The sequence below is a fragment of the Ursus maritimus genome, unplaced genomic scaffold (assembly GCF_017311325.1).
Source record: "Ursus maritimus isolate PB19 unplaced genomic scaffold, ASM1731132v1 scaffold_22, whole genome shotgun sequence".
NCBI classification, from domain to species: Eukaryota; Metazoa; Chordata; class Mammalia; order Carnivora; family Ursidae; genus Ursus; species Ursus maritimus.
In genome coordinates this window covers 33,391,386-33,404,953 of record NW_024424675.1, presented here as the reverse complement: position 1 = coordinate 33,404,953, position 13,568 = coordinate 33,391,386, and positions in this window count along the sequence as shown.

Here is a 13,568-nt window from a genome sequence, read left to right as displayed (position 1 = left end):
CAGCCTGTCCCATTCCCCCACCCTCCCCTCTGACGCCCTCAGTTTGTTTCCCAGAGTCCGTAGTCTCTCATGGTTCATTTCCCCTTCTGTTGCATTTCTATACACTAACAAGAGTGTATAGAAGAAAGAGAAATTAAGGAATCAATTCCATTTACAATAGAACCAAAAACCATAAAATACCTAGGAATAAACCTAATTAAGGAGACAAAGGATCTATACTCTAGAAACTACAGGACACTTATGAAAGAAATTGAAAGAAGACACAAAAATATGGAAAAACATTCCATGCTCATGGATTGGAGGACAAAACATTGTCTGTGCTGCCCAGAGCAAGCTACACTTCCAGTGCCATTAAAATATCATTGGGATTTTTCAAAGAGCTGAAGCAAACAATCCTAAAATTTGTATGGAACCAGAAAAGACCCTTAATCTCCAAGGGAATGTTGAAAAAGAAAGCCAAAGCTGGGGGCATCATGTTGCCTGACTTCAAGCTATAATGCAAAACTGTGATCATCAAGACAGCATGGTACTGGCACAAAAACAGACACATAGATCAATGGAACAGAACAGAAAGCCAAGATTTGGCCCCTCAACTCTATGGTCAACTAATCTTCAACAGAGCAGGAAAGAATATCCAAAGGAAAAAAGACAGTATCTTCAATAAATGCTACTGGCTACTGGGTATTTACCTCAAAGATACAGATGTAGTGCAGAGAAGGGCATATGCACCCCAATGTTCATAGCAGCATTGTCCACAACAGCCAAATTGTGGAAGGAGCCGAGATGCCCTTTAACAGATGACTGGATTAAGAAGATAAGGTCCATGTATACAATGGAATATTACTCAGCCATCAAAAAGAATGATTTCACAACATTTGCAGCAACATGGACGGGACTGGAGGAGATAATGCTAAGCGAAATAAGTCAAGCAGAGAAAGATAATTATCATATGATTTCACTCATTTATGGAACATAAGAAGTAGGAAGATCGGTAGAAGAAAGGGAAGAAGGAAGGGGGGGTAAAAAGAAGGGGGAATGAACCATGAGAGACTATGGACTCTGGGAAACAAACTGAGGGCTTTAGAGGGGAGAGGGGTGGGCAATCGGGATAGGCTGGTGATGGGTATTAAGGAGGGCACATATTGCATGGAGCACTGGGTGTTATACGCAAGTAATGAATCATGGAACTTTACATCAAAAACTTGGGATGTACTGTATGGTGACTAACATAACATAATAAAAAATTATTATTAAATAAATGGTGCTGGGAAAATTGTACAGCCACATGCAGAAGAATAAAACTGGACCATTCTCTTACACCAAACACAAAGATAAACTCAAAATGGATGAAAGACTTCGATGTGAGACAGAAATCCATTAAAATCCTAGAGGAAAATAGGCAGTAACCTCTTTGACATGGGCCACAGCAACTTCTTTCAAGATACATCTCCAAAGGCAAAGGAAACAAAAGTGAAAATGAACTTTTGGGACTTCATCAAGATAAAAAGCTTCTGCACAGCAAAGGAAACAGTCAACAAAACTAAAAGGCAACCTACAGAATGGGAGAAGATACTTGCAAATGACATTACAAATAAAGGGCTGGTATCCAAGATCTGTAAAGAACTTCTCAAACTCAACATCCAAAAAATAAATAATCAAGTCAAAAAATGGGCAGAAAACATGAACAGACACTTCTCCAAAGAAGACATATGTTGAGAATTCTCAACCATAAAACTTTTTTTTAATTTTTAAAAGTATTTTAAAAAATATTTTATTGATTTATTTGTCAGAGAGAGAGAGAGAGAGAGAGAGCATAAGCAGGGGGAGCAGCAGGCAGAGGGAGAAGCAGTTTCCCCGCTAAGCAAGGAGCCCCATGTGGGAGTCAATCCCAGGACTGTGGGATCGTGACCTGAACCAAAGGCAGATGTTAAACCAACTGAGCCATCCAGGCACCCCCATAAATCTTTTGTTAAAGGCTTATTTATTTGTTTTATAAAGAGAGAAAGAGAGGGAGCAGGGGGAGGGGCAGAGGGAAAGGGAGAGAGAGAATCTCAGGCAGACCTCAAGCTGAATAGGGAGCCTGACCCAGGGCTTAATCTCACAGCCCTGAAATCATGACCTGAGCAGAAACCAAGAGTCAGACACTTAACTGACTGAGCCACCCAGACGCCCCACAACCATAATGTTTTATTTTTTAGACCAATATAAGAAAGTTGGAATTTATGGGTGTAAGAGTTAAGTAGGTATTTTAAGTATAAGTAAATAAATACACACATGTATGCATGTATACCTATATATACACACACATATATATGGAGGGGGGCGGAGAACTGGTTTTATAATTAAACATGCTTAAATCATGTTTAACTCAACAGAGGATGAGTGTCAATTTCCCCAAACCTTGTAAGGCACCACAGTGTAAGTCAGGAGATAATGGGCAGGAATGAATCCTTTATTGTCTATAAACGTTTGAGTAGCAGAGGAAAGTTCATAGGTTTTTTTGTAAGGCAGATGGGGAGTTGAATCTTGACCCCAATATTCACCAGTGTCATAACACCGGGACAGTCTTATGACCTCTATAGATTTAGTTCACTCATTAAATCTTGGCACCTCCATGGTGAAGATGAAATAAGATGATATCTATAAACACCTTCATAGTACCTGGCACACAGTATGTGCTCAATGCAGCACATTTGTCTTCTCTCCAATCTTGCTTCCCAACATCACAAAGCAAGCCCCAGAGACCAGAAGAACTCTCTCACCTCTTATTTTATGCTGGGTATTAAGACCTGGCCTTGGAATTGGACTCTTAGAAGAAAAAACTTTTGGTCCAGAAGTTGGGGGGATTTGCATACTTACCCAAGCAGATCCGCCAACTCCACGTGGATTGGTGGCAGAGCCAGGCGTAGACATAGGGACTCAAAACAGCCATTTCAAGTGAACTACCTCTACTCTCTGAAAGATCAGAACATGTGGGGAGTTTGTTCTGGTTTTATCGAGTGAGGAGGTGAATCCCGAGTCAGGGACCTTTTCCTGTTGTGTGAGGTCAGAGTCAATTACTCTACCTTGTCCTTCAACTTAAGTTATTTCTTCCTGTTGACAGGCTTTACCACCTACTCCCTTGGGGGGCACCCCTCAGCCTTTCCTTCTCCCCTGCCTCCTTGTTTACCCTTGTGGCTGTGGACAGATCTCCACAGACTGTCTCCTCTTTCAGTGTTTTTGGGGTGGGATAGTTTTACCCAGAGACATACGATCCTCACCCTTTAACCTGTGGTCAACTGTACAGACCTCCCTATCGAAAAAGGATTCCTAAGGGATGCTTAAATTTCCATCATCAGCCATTTTTCCTTTGGAAATTGGATCCCTTTACAAATGCAAATACTGTATGATCTCATGTATTTGTGGCCAGAAAACAAAGACAGCCCAAGCTCGTACATACAAAGAATAGTTTGGGGGTTGCCAGAGGTGGCAGGTAGGGTGTGAGGAAAATGGGTGAGGAGGGTCAAAAGGTACAAACTTCCAGTTATAAAATAAATAAGTCCTGGGGATGTACTGTATTGCTTGGTGACTATAGTGAACAAGACTGTGTTCTATATTGAAGAGTTGCTAAGAGAATAGATCTTAAAACTCCCATCACTAGGGTGCCTGGGTGGCTCAGTTGGTTAAGCATGTGACTTCAGCTCAAGTCATGATCTCAGGTCCTGGGATCAATCCCCAGGTGAGGCTCCCTGTTGATCAGAGGGTCTGCTTGCCACTCCCCACTCCCCCTACTGATGCTGTCTCTCTCAAATAAAAAAATAAGATCTTTAAAAAAAAACCCTCTCATCACAATAAAAAAAAAGTATAATCATGTGGTGATGAATGTTAGCTAAATTTATTGTGATGATGATTTCACATGAATCATTAGGCTGTATAGCTGAAACTAATGTAATGTTATATGTCAATTATGTCTCAATTAAAATATGCAAATACCTGTGGAATAAGCAATCACTAGGATTTATGAAGAGCTCAGGAATGGCGACTATGAAAGCAGACACCAACCACACAACCTTACAGTTTTGGAAGAATGCATAGGCTCATTACAAATCAAAAATACATGAGCAGGTATTATATATAAGTGTAATATATATGTGTATATATAATCATATATAATAATATGTATAATATGATGTATATATACATACTAATGTGTATGTATGTATACATAAAACCATATGCACACATGTACATGTATATATACATATGCATATGTATATATATGCATGTCTGTTTATACATATATGTGTATATATGTGTGTATACATGTGTTACGTATGTGTTACATGTGTATATATATTATGAGTGTATATATGTATATACATGTGTAATATTTGTAAGTATATGTGCGTGTATGTATAAAATATACACATAGTGTGAGTGAGAGCTGGAGCCTGCTGTTTTCCCAAATTCTTCACAGCCTTATTGCAGACCAGTCTGAATGATCCAGAGCCAAGTGTGGCAGGAATCCTGGGAGGAACCTCCTTGGTCCTCAAACAGAGCACTAAGGAACCCCAACACCTGGGCCAGATGCAGGGCAGGGCTGTGATTGCCCTGCACGGAACATCATTTTCCAGCCATAGAAAGCGAGGACTTGGGAATCCACAAGTCAATCATTTTAGGTGTGGCACCACTTGCAAAGTTCCTTTCCATTTGCTCCCACACCTTTGTACCCAGGTCCCTGAATTCTGCCTTTGTCTCTATACAGTCCACTCTCCTCAGCCAAGCCCCTAGAATCCTGACGTACATTTCCCACTGTTCAAAGCATCCGGCGTATCCTGGGGAAAAGTCACTTGTACATGGACGTCTCCAGTCAGTGTATGAAATCTTCCTGGACATAGAGTTTGGAAGAAGGAGGTCTGCTCCTTGGCAGCCTTGGCCCTTGCCCATTTGACTCTTCTTTTTTTCTGATAAGCTCCAAATCATGGGTATGGTAGCTTCTCTCTGATATTTGGTGGGAAAATCCCCCCAGCCCTCAACTCATAAATTTGTGCCAAGATGTGGGTGCTAGATTCCATCACTTCACTTCCCTCATTTACTGGGTGGTCATGTGTCTTTCCTAAAGTCCTTCCTATTCAGTCTCTTTTTATCCACATAAAACCCCCAGGGCATTTGGTGGGAGATGGTGTTATGCTTTAATTAGCAAAAGAGAACCAATACAGAGAAAGTATTGGGTGGGACCTTATTAGCACAGAACAAGTCCAAGGCAAATAGACAGACTGCCCTTCACTGCCCACCTGTGGGTAGACTCAGATGCATCAGATAAAGACTCTAGACTTGGGTCTGTTTGGGTGGCCAGGACTGTGATAAGGTACAAAGTGTTCCTCCTAGTTAGGAGGACATACTGCTCAGATCAAAGAAAACCCAATACTTTGGAATGGGAGAGTATCAAAGGAAAGAGTCTGTGACATGGTCAACATGTAGTTCCTGGGCAGAACTTACAGATCTGCCACAACCCAAAACACCATTAATTTTTAGGCCTTTGAACTTTGTTTTTCTGCTCCTCTGCCCCTGGTTCCAGACCACGATCTCTTCTCCCCCTCCCCAAGTAAGAAGAGGCCACATAAAAGAGCTGTCAGCCAGTTATAGCACACACTCAACTCAACACCTTGAGAGGTGAGTGTGGGTAAGGGTCTGGAGGTACGAGTTTTAATTTGTGGCTTACTTGGATGAGTTCCCTGCCCAGGTGGTGTCAACACTATTCCTGTGAGATGGAGATGATTGTCTCTGGTGTTCCAATAAGAAAACTGAGACAGAGGGACATAGCTGTCTGAGGTTCCACAGGTAAAAGGGGCAGACATGAAACAAGATACCAGTATTCCTGACTCTAAATCCAATACTTTCTCCTCTTTAACATTATCTGGAAAGCCCAGGATCCTGAATTCTGAGGGCAGCAGTCCTCCTGTGTCTTTGTGATGCCTAGGGACCTTGTCCTTGTCCTACACTGTACGTCAAGATGACCAAAGAATTCACCCTGAATTCTGCATGTGAGTAGTACGCAGCCTGGGCATGATTTTATTTCTCTCCTCTGGCTCAGTTAGTGCACCCGAGGTGTGCAAAGAAGGAGATTGGGCATCCCCAGGATCCAAAACTCTTTAAGGGCAAATAAGGAACTTGCTTGGAAAACTGGACTGAGAGGCCTTTTTTTCTTTTTTCATCGAACAGATCTCAAAGTTCTGGAAAAGTTAGATCTAGAATGATATTTTTACGTATAAATGAATAGCTTCATGGAATCCATGGCTTTGGATTTACTGTGTTTCTTTTTTTTTTTTTAAAGATTTTTATTTTATTTTATTCGACAGATATAGAGACAGCCAGCGAGAGAGGGAATACAAGCAGGGGGAGTGGGAGAGGAAGAAGCAGGCTCCTAGTGGAGGAGCCTGATGTGGGGCTCGATCCCATAACGCCAGGATCACACCCTGAGCCGAAGGCAGACGCTTAACCGCTGTGCCACCCAGGCGCCCCTGGATTTACTGTGTTTCTGTCAGTGTGCACCAGTCTTCCTCCTTCTTTGTGCAAAGGCAGTGTAAGTGCCACAGGAATCCAGCCCACCCCAGTGCATGCTCACCATCACCCAGCTATCTTCTATGTCGTATCCCACCTGTAATTGGATGACAGAGCATCTGCTTTGTTCATCAGCCTTGTTATGCACGGCTGCCTTCAGAGGATCACAAGAGCACTCTGAGCCAGGCTCAAGAACTGGGTATCCTGCCACCTCAACCTGGCTTTCTGGGGCAAACTATGTGAGTGATTTATAGGATTTCTGGCACCCTACCATGCTCCTCAGAGATAGTTCACCCTAGGCCTGGAGCTTCACCAATTAGGTTGTATCCTTTGGTAAATATCGCCCAATAGTAAATGAAGTCTCAATACCTTCACTTGGCAGTTTTCCTTCACCAAGCCAGGCTGCCAGGGACACGGTTCTGAATGGAGAAAGTTGGAGAATAGATGTAATCATCTAAGATGGAAGCCCCCCAACATCTTTTAAAGGCTTCTCTCCTCCTTTGCTTTCTCTCCACAATCTCCTTCTCTTGTTCTTCTCCTCAGGTCTCCTAAATCCAACCTGCTCAAAGTCGATGTGTCAAAGAGTCACATGCCTAAAACTTACATTTTTCCAGCTTCTAAATTTTACCTTTTCTGAAAGGAGAATAAGGTTTCAAAGCCCCCTTTGAAGAATTTTGCCCCTTTTAAATGATCTCTAGCAGGACACGTGCTTTTGAGCAGAGGAATTTTGGTTGATTCTTCTAGAGAAGCGTTGTTCACTAGAACTTTCAGGGATGATGGAAATGTTGTATGTCTGAGCTGTCCAATATAATAGCCACTAGTGGGGTGCCTGGGTGGCTTGGTTGGTGAAACGTCTGGCTTTGGCTCAGTTCATGATCTCAGGGCCTTGGGATTGAGCTCTGCATCAGTCTCCCTGCTCAGTGGGGAGTCTGCTTCTCCCTCTCCCTCTGCCTGCCGCTCTGCCTGCATGTGTTCTTTCTCTCTGTCAATACAAAAATAAGCCTAATAAAAAAATAGGCACTAGCCATTTGTAGCTATCGAATGCTTGAAATGACTGGAAGCCAAATTTTAAATTTAATTAAAATTGTCACATGTGGGTAGTGGCTATCATATTGGACAGTGCAGGGGAAGTACTTCTGCTTGGTGGAAAACTTCCAAAGAATCATAAAGACTTCCAGGAAGAAAGACAATCACTTCCTTGTGACCATGTAACTCATAACATTGGAAGTTTACTCTTTTCTTGGGCTCTTTTATTTTCCTTCCTCTTTGGTTTCAGGATGGTGAAGCAGCAGATGAATGTTAAAGGGTGCATATGGGAGAGCTCTGGGACTTTTGAGTGGTAATTAAGCCTCTTCCTTCCTTGCCCCATCTTTCCCCACCCTCAGCTGCCAGTTGTCAGCAGGGTATATCTTCTTTGCTTCATTGTTTTCTCCTTAACAATTACTACCATCTTTGTCCTTCCTTATTATATTGTTTAATTAGAATGTCACCTCTATGAATGTAAGGATTTTTGTTTGTTTTGTTCACCACTCTATTCTAGTACCTATAACTTGTAATGCAATTAGATACTTAATAGATATTAATTTTTTTATTTTGAGATAAAGATATAGATGATAGATAGATAGATGATAGATAGATAGATGATAGATAGATAGATAGATAGATAGATAGATAGATAGATAGATGATAGAACACATACAAGAGCACTAGGGTGGAGTAGGGGCAGCGGGAGAGAGAGAATCTCAAGTAGGCTCCATGTCCAGCACAGAGCTTGACCTGGGGCTGGATCTCACGACCCAGAGGTCATGACCTGAGGCAAAATAAGAGCCAGACATTTAACTGACTGCACCACTCAGGCACCCCTTAATAGATATTTATTAAATGAATTAACTTCCCCTCTACTCACACAGGTTAAATTCTAGGCAAATTAAAATGTAAAGTGTATACGCAACTAATGAATCATTGAACACTACAACAAAACTTGTGATGTACTATATGTTGGTTAACTGAACATAATGAAAAATTAAAAAAATTAAAAAAAGAAGTCTTGCCATTTGCAAAGACATGAATGGAGCTAGAGAGTTATCCTAATGCAATAAGTCAGTTAGAAAAGACAAATAACATATGATTCACCCAGGTGTGGAATTTAAGAAACAAATCTGATGAACATGTGGGAAGGAAAAAAAGAGAGAGGGAAGAAAACCACGAGACTCTCAACAAAAGAGAACAAACAGGGTTGATGGAGGGAGCTGGGTAGGGATGGTCTAAGTGGGTGATGGGTAGGCACTTGTTATGATGAGCAGTGGGTGTTATATGTAAGTGAAGAATCACTAAATTATACTCCTGAAACCAATATTACACTAGATGTTAACTAACTAGAATTTAAATAAAAATTTCAATAAACAAAAAATATAAAGTATAAAAGAAAAAAACAAAAAATTAAATGAAAATAGTTTTCAAACATCTAGACGAGAGGAAATTCTGAGCTTAATACTAAAAGCTAACATTTATTGAGTGTATATAGTATGTTTTGGGTCCTATGCTGAGTGTTTCATATACATTAGATTATTTGATCCTAGTAACCTAATGAGATGAATATGGGTATTATTTCTGTGTTACAGAAATACAGATGAGGAAGCTGGGGCTCCAGGAATTATGTGATCAGCCCAGTTTCCACAGCTAAAAGTTGGGGCAACAGGTGTTGGAATTCTATTTCAAGCCAATTTGACCCTGATGCATATATTCCTTCCTCTCTATAATACTGGAGAGCAAACAGTGTGGTGGCAGATATTTCCTTTGTATTGCCTTGAGTAGAACAGGAAGTGTGGTAACACACATCTGATATCTTGCTGGTGGAATTATAACCCAACCCTTAGTGAGAAAATGTGGCAGACATTGTCCAAAGCCTGAAATAGACAACATCTTTTGCTCAGCAATCTTTCTCTATTAACTCATATATATAAATAATAATGCATGTGCCAAAGCTGTAGCTATAAGGAGGTTCATCAGGACATTTTTATAACAAAAAGAAGGTGGAAATATTTGAGTCTTCATGATATAGGGGGAATGATTGTGATTTTGATACTTGAATTGTTGGCATGACTTGTATGATGTGATCATACTACTTTGTCTCTCCTGTCTGTATATTTTATTCAGATAGGCTAGATGTTTCCTTGCCTCTTCAGGAAAACTTAGGTAGGTCCCCAAATTTTGTGTGACCCTTCAATCACAGAACATCTCAACTTAATAATTAAATGTGCAGGCCCATGTAATTAGCCACAACTCCACAAATTGTTGAGAACTGTGGACTCTCCCCTCCCTCAGAAACTCTAGTTGTGGAAAAGGATGTGGTCAATATCTCTGTCTTGGGCTCCTTGTGATTCTGTGTCTTCACCCTCTTTTGGCTATAAAAAGTTTCTGTCTCCTAGGTAGTAGAGGCATGAAGAACCAGTAAGTGGGAGTAGGACAGTTCTCACACAGCACATACTATCACAAGCTGACTTGGTGCTTCTGACACTCATTTATGGGAGAATTCAAAGGTTCACTGCAGACAGAAAATGGCATCTGGCCATTTACAACTCAGATGTGCCCCAACTGCAGCTCTCTTCTTTGGTGTTAAAGGTCCCTTGAGAGCCTTCAGTCATGACTCAGGTCTACAGGATCCTTACGGGCTTCTGGAGATGCACAGTAAGCACTATGAGTAGTATCCACAAAGCCTTTTGTCTCAACTTGGAATTAGAAGAGAGCTTCCCCACTTCCTTGAACAGAGCTTTTTACCAATAAAATCTTTGAAACCCTCTCCACAACTCATTCAACTTTGGATCATCTATTTAGATGAAAGGTTTAAGAGTTCCCTGACCAGTTCTTGACCATCAACTTTCTCAAGTCCTACATAGTAACCCATCTCACATAACTCAGTCTGGAATCATTCTGGTATTTTGTCTTGGGGTCTGGACTAACAATTACATTATATAATCCTATTACATATGCTCTTAAGTAAATAAATCAGGACACTTGATGTGTTCTATTATTCCAAGTTCATAAATATAATGAATACAACAAAAAAGGACATATATACACTGGTTATCTATGGGGGGATGGAATTCCTAATGCTCATCCATTTCTTTTACATAGTTTTTTTGTTTGTTTTTGACAAATTATACAAACTGAAGATTTACTACATCAAAAACTGATGAAGTACTGTATGGTGACTAACATAACATTAAAAAAAAGCAATGCATTTTTAAAGGAAATAATTTTGCAAAGGAAGTGGCATGTAGTGTGAGATGGGGAAGTAGCCTGGGAGGCAATGGCTAGCTTGATATGCAGTTAGGTGCCAGAGGGGGAAAAGGAGAAGTAGGAGAAAGAATAACCCAATATTCACAAGCACTTCAACTCTCTTTCTGACCCTTGTCTCCTTAATTTCTGTTCTACCTCTAGTGGCATTGGGAGAAGACCTATCTTCTGCCAAAGCTTAACCCAAATACGCAGAGAGACGACCATGAAGCCCTGGGTTCTCCTACTCATCATGCTCATCTATGGGGTTGTGATGCTTCTGCCTGTGCTGGGAGGCTTCAAGAACAAGAATTTTGTGGGTGGTATGACACGGGAGGAAGGGGGTCTGCCCAGTCCTGGGATGTCTGGTATAAGTGATTCTGGGACCACCTTTCCTCGATCACAACCTTCCTTAAAGCAGAGACAACCAAGAAAAATTTAGGTTGGATGTTCCCAATTTGGTGCCCTTTCAGCTTCCCCTCTGAGGTGAAAGTGATAATGGGTATATGGAAATGGAACATAGCTTAGTCGAAATGGTATTTCCCAATATTAGACTACCTTAGGCAGGGGAAACACCAACACAGAGCTTTCCTCTGAGCCCATATTTTCAGATCTCTGTGCCTTCAATGAATACCAAAAGGGCAATATTGTTCACTTGGAAGGGTAGAATCCTTTAGAATGTGAAAAAATGGAAAAGACAAAAAAGGGATCCTTAGGAGTTCAAGTTTGGGGTCAGATGATAAAATGGGGATAGTGAAGAGAGGGTTGTGGGCCAGTGAAAGAGATGGAATTTGGAGAGAGGCTTAGTGCTCAGGCTGTGGTTATGTATGGGCATGGAAGCAAATAGATAAGGGGAAAAACAGGTACCCATTCTCCCCCAGCTCAGTTTTCCATTCTGTAAATTGGGTATGGAAAGTAGAGCTAGGCAATATTGCCATCCCTGAAATCCCAAGTCCAGTGAGAATAGACTTGGTGAGGAGGTGCCATAGATGGTGAGGTTGTCCTGGGTCCTATCTTTAGGGAGCTTGGGGAGGGCCCAAAGGCCTGCAGTGCTATGGGGACATGTGGAAAGAGGGAAGGCATGTGATGCAAGAAGGGTCTCCTGTGAAAAGACACAACTTGAATTCAAGGAGAGAATTTTCTTAAAATGCAGAGAACTATGTTGTTTGTGACCTTGAGCTTAAGTTTCAGTCAGGGGATTGTTAAGCTCGAGAAAGGTTTTTTCTCTAAGTTGTGGGTGGATGGAGCTAGCATCTGCCATCATATACCATCTACCATCTCAGTTCCATTTGGAAGAACAGCCACTGACCAGTGCTGGGTACAGCCGCCATTAAAGTATTGTGAGAAGAGGTGCACTAAATTACAAGAGTGTTTATCTCTCAATCATACATGCTGTTGGACCTTCTGTGGAAACATCTGCTTGGACAACAGGTGAGTTGGCTGGAGTGGGAAGGTTGTACTTGGCCATACTTCCTCACTACTGGTCACCCTCATTCAGAAGCTGTGACATGGGACAGATTCACCCAAATTCTGGTCAAAGAAACAGGCAGCATAAGGCAATGTTCTCCTATCTCGATACCTAGCTGCCATTCAGGGCAAAAACCCCAAAACACCAATGTTGGGGTGGGGAAGCTCCACTTTCCTTCTTTTGCTTTCATTCGTTTCCCCAAAGAGTCACCCGTCAGTTTGTTCATCCCTCTTTTGTCCAAGGCCCTGACTATTGCCTCCTTGGTCTGGCATCTCCATTGGCCCCTTGTCTCAGGCAGACCCAAAGAGACCCGGTCTCCACCTATCTGCCCAATTGCCAAATCTCTTGGGAGAAATTGCTTAAAATGGGTAACTAGTGATCTTATAGGAAGAATTTCTGTTCCCATTGACAAGGACCAAGGTGCTACTAAGGTTGGGAATGGAGGTCTCCAGGGTTCCCTGATTTTAACCACTTGACTTGTCTTTTCCAGAGAACCCTTTAAATCCATGCTAAACCACTAAGTTCTAGCTGGCCCACCACTAGTACGGGCTAGAGGATGACTATGTAGTCTAAGAAGAGTTCTACCCGGCTCCATGTTGGGTTATCCACTTGCCTGGCTGAAGACCCTTCCATTCTCTCCTTGATCTCCCTATCCTGAGAAGGCTCATCTCTGCCAAATAAACTGATAACCAACCTGAGCGCTCTGCATTGTTTTATACCCTATTCCTGTGTTTCCTTTCTGTCTTTATCAACAGTTGTTCCTTTCCATCCCACCATGGGTATAGGCACCCAACACTGCCTTCCCTGTTAGACCTATATAATAGTCAGTAGATTCACATCTGTAGCAAAAATGCAGAGCTTTATAAAAATCTCAGTAAACAGAGTAAAAGTTTATTCTCATTCACAATACATTTCAATGCTGATGGTTGGTGAACAACCCCCATGCCATGCATGGTTCAAGGACCCTGCATCCTTCTATCTATAACTCCATCATCTCCCAGGGCCTCCACTGCATCCAGCCAGCAGATGGGAGATGAAGGGCAGCACAGAGGCTCCTACAGAAGGGTTTTAATGGCCAGACCTAGAAGTGGAGCTCTGTTTCCATCCACATTCTATTTGCCATAATGTAGCCATAGGGTCCCCTTCTTTGCAAAGGAAACAGGGAAATACAGTCTAGCTGTATGCCCAAGGTCAACAGAAAGCAGGATTTGGTGAACTCATGGCAGTCTCTGAACCGTATACTTCTGCAAAGCCAAACTCCTCAGCAAGACCCAAGACCCTGGCC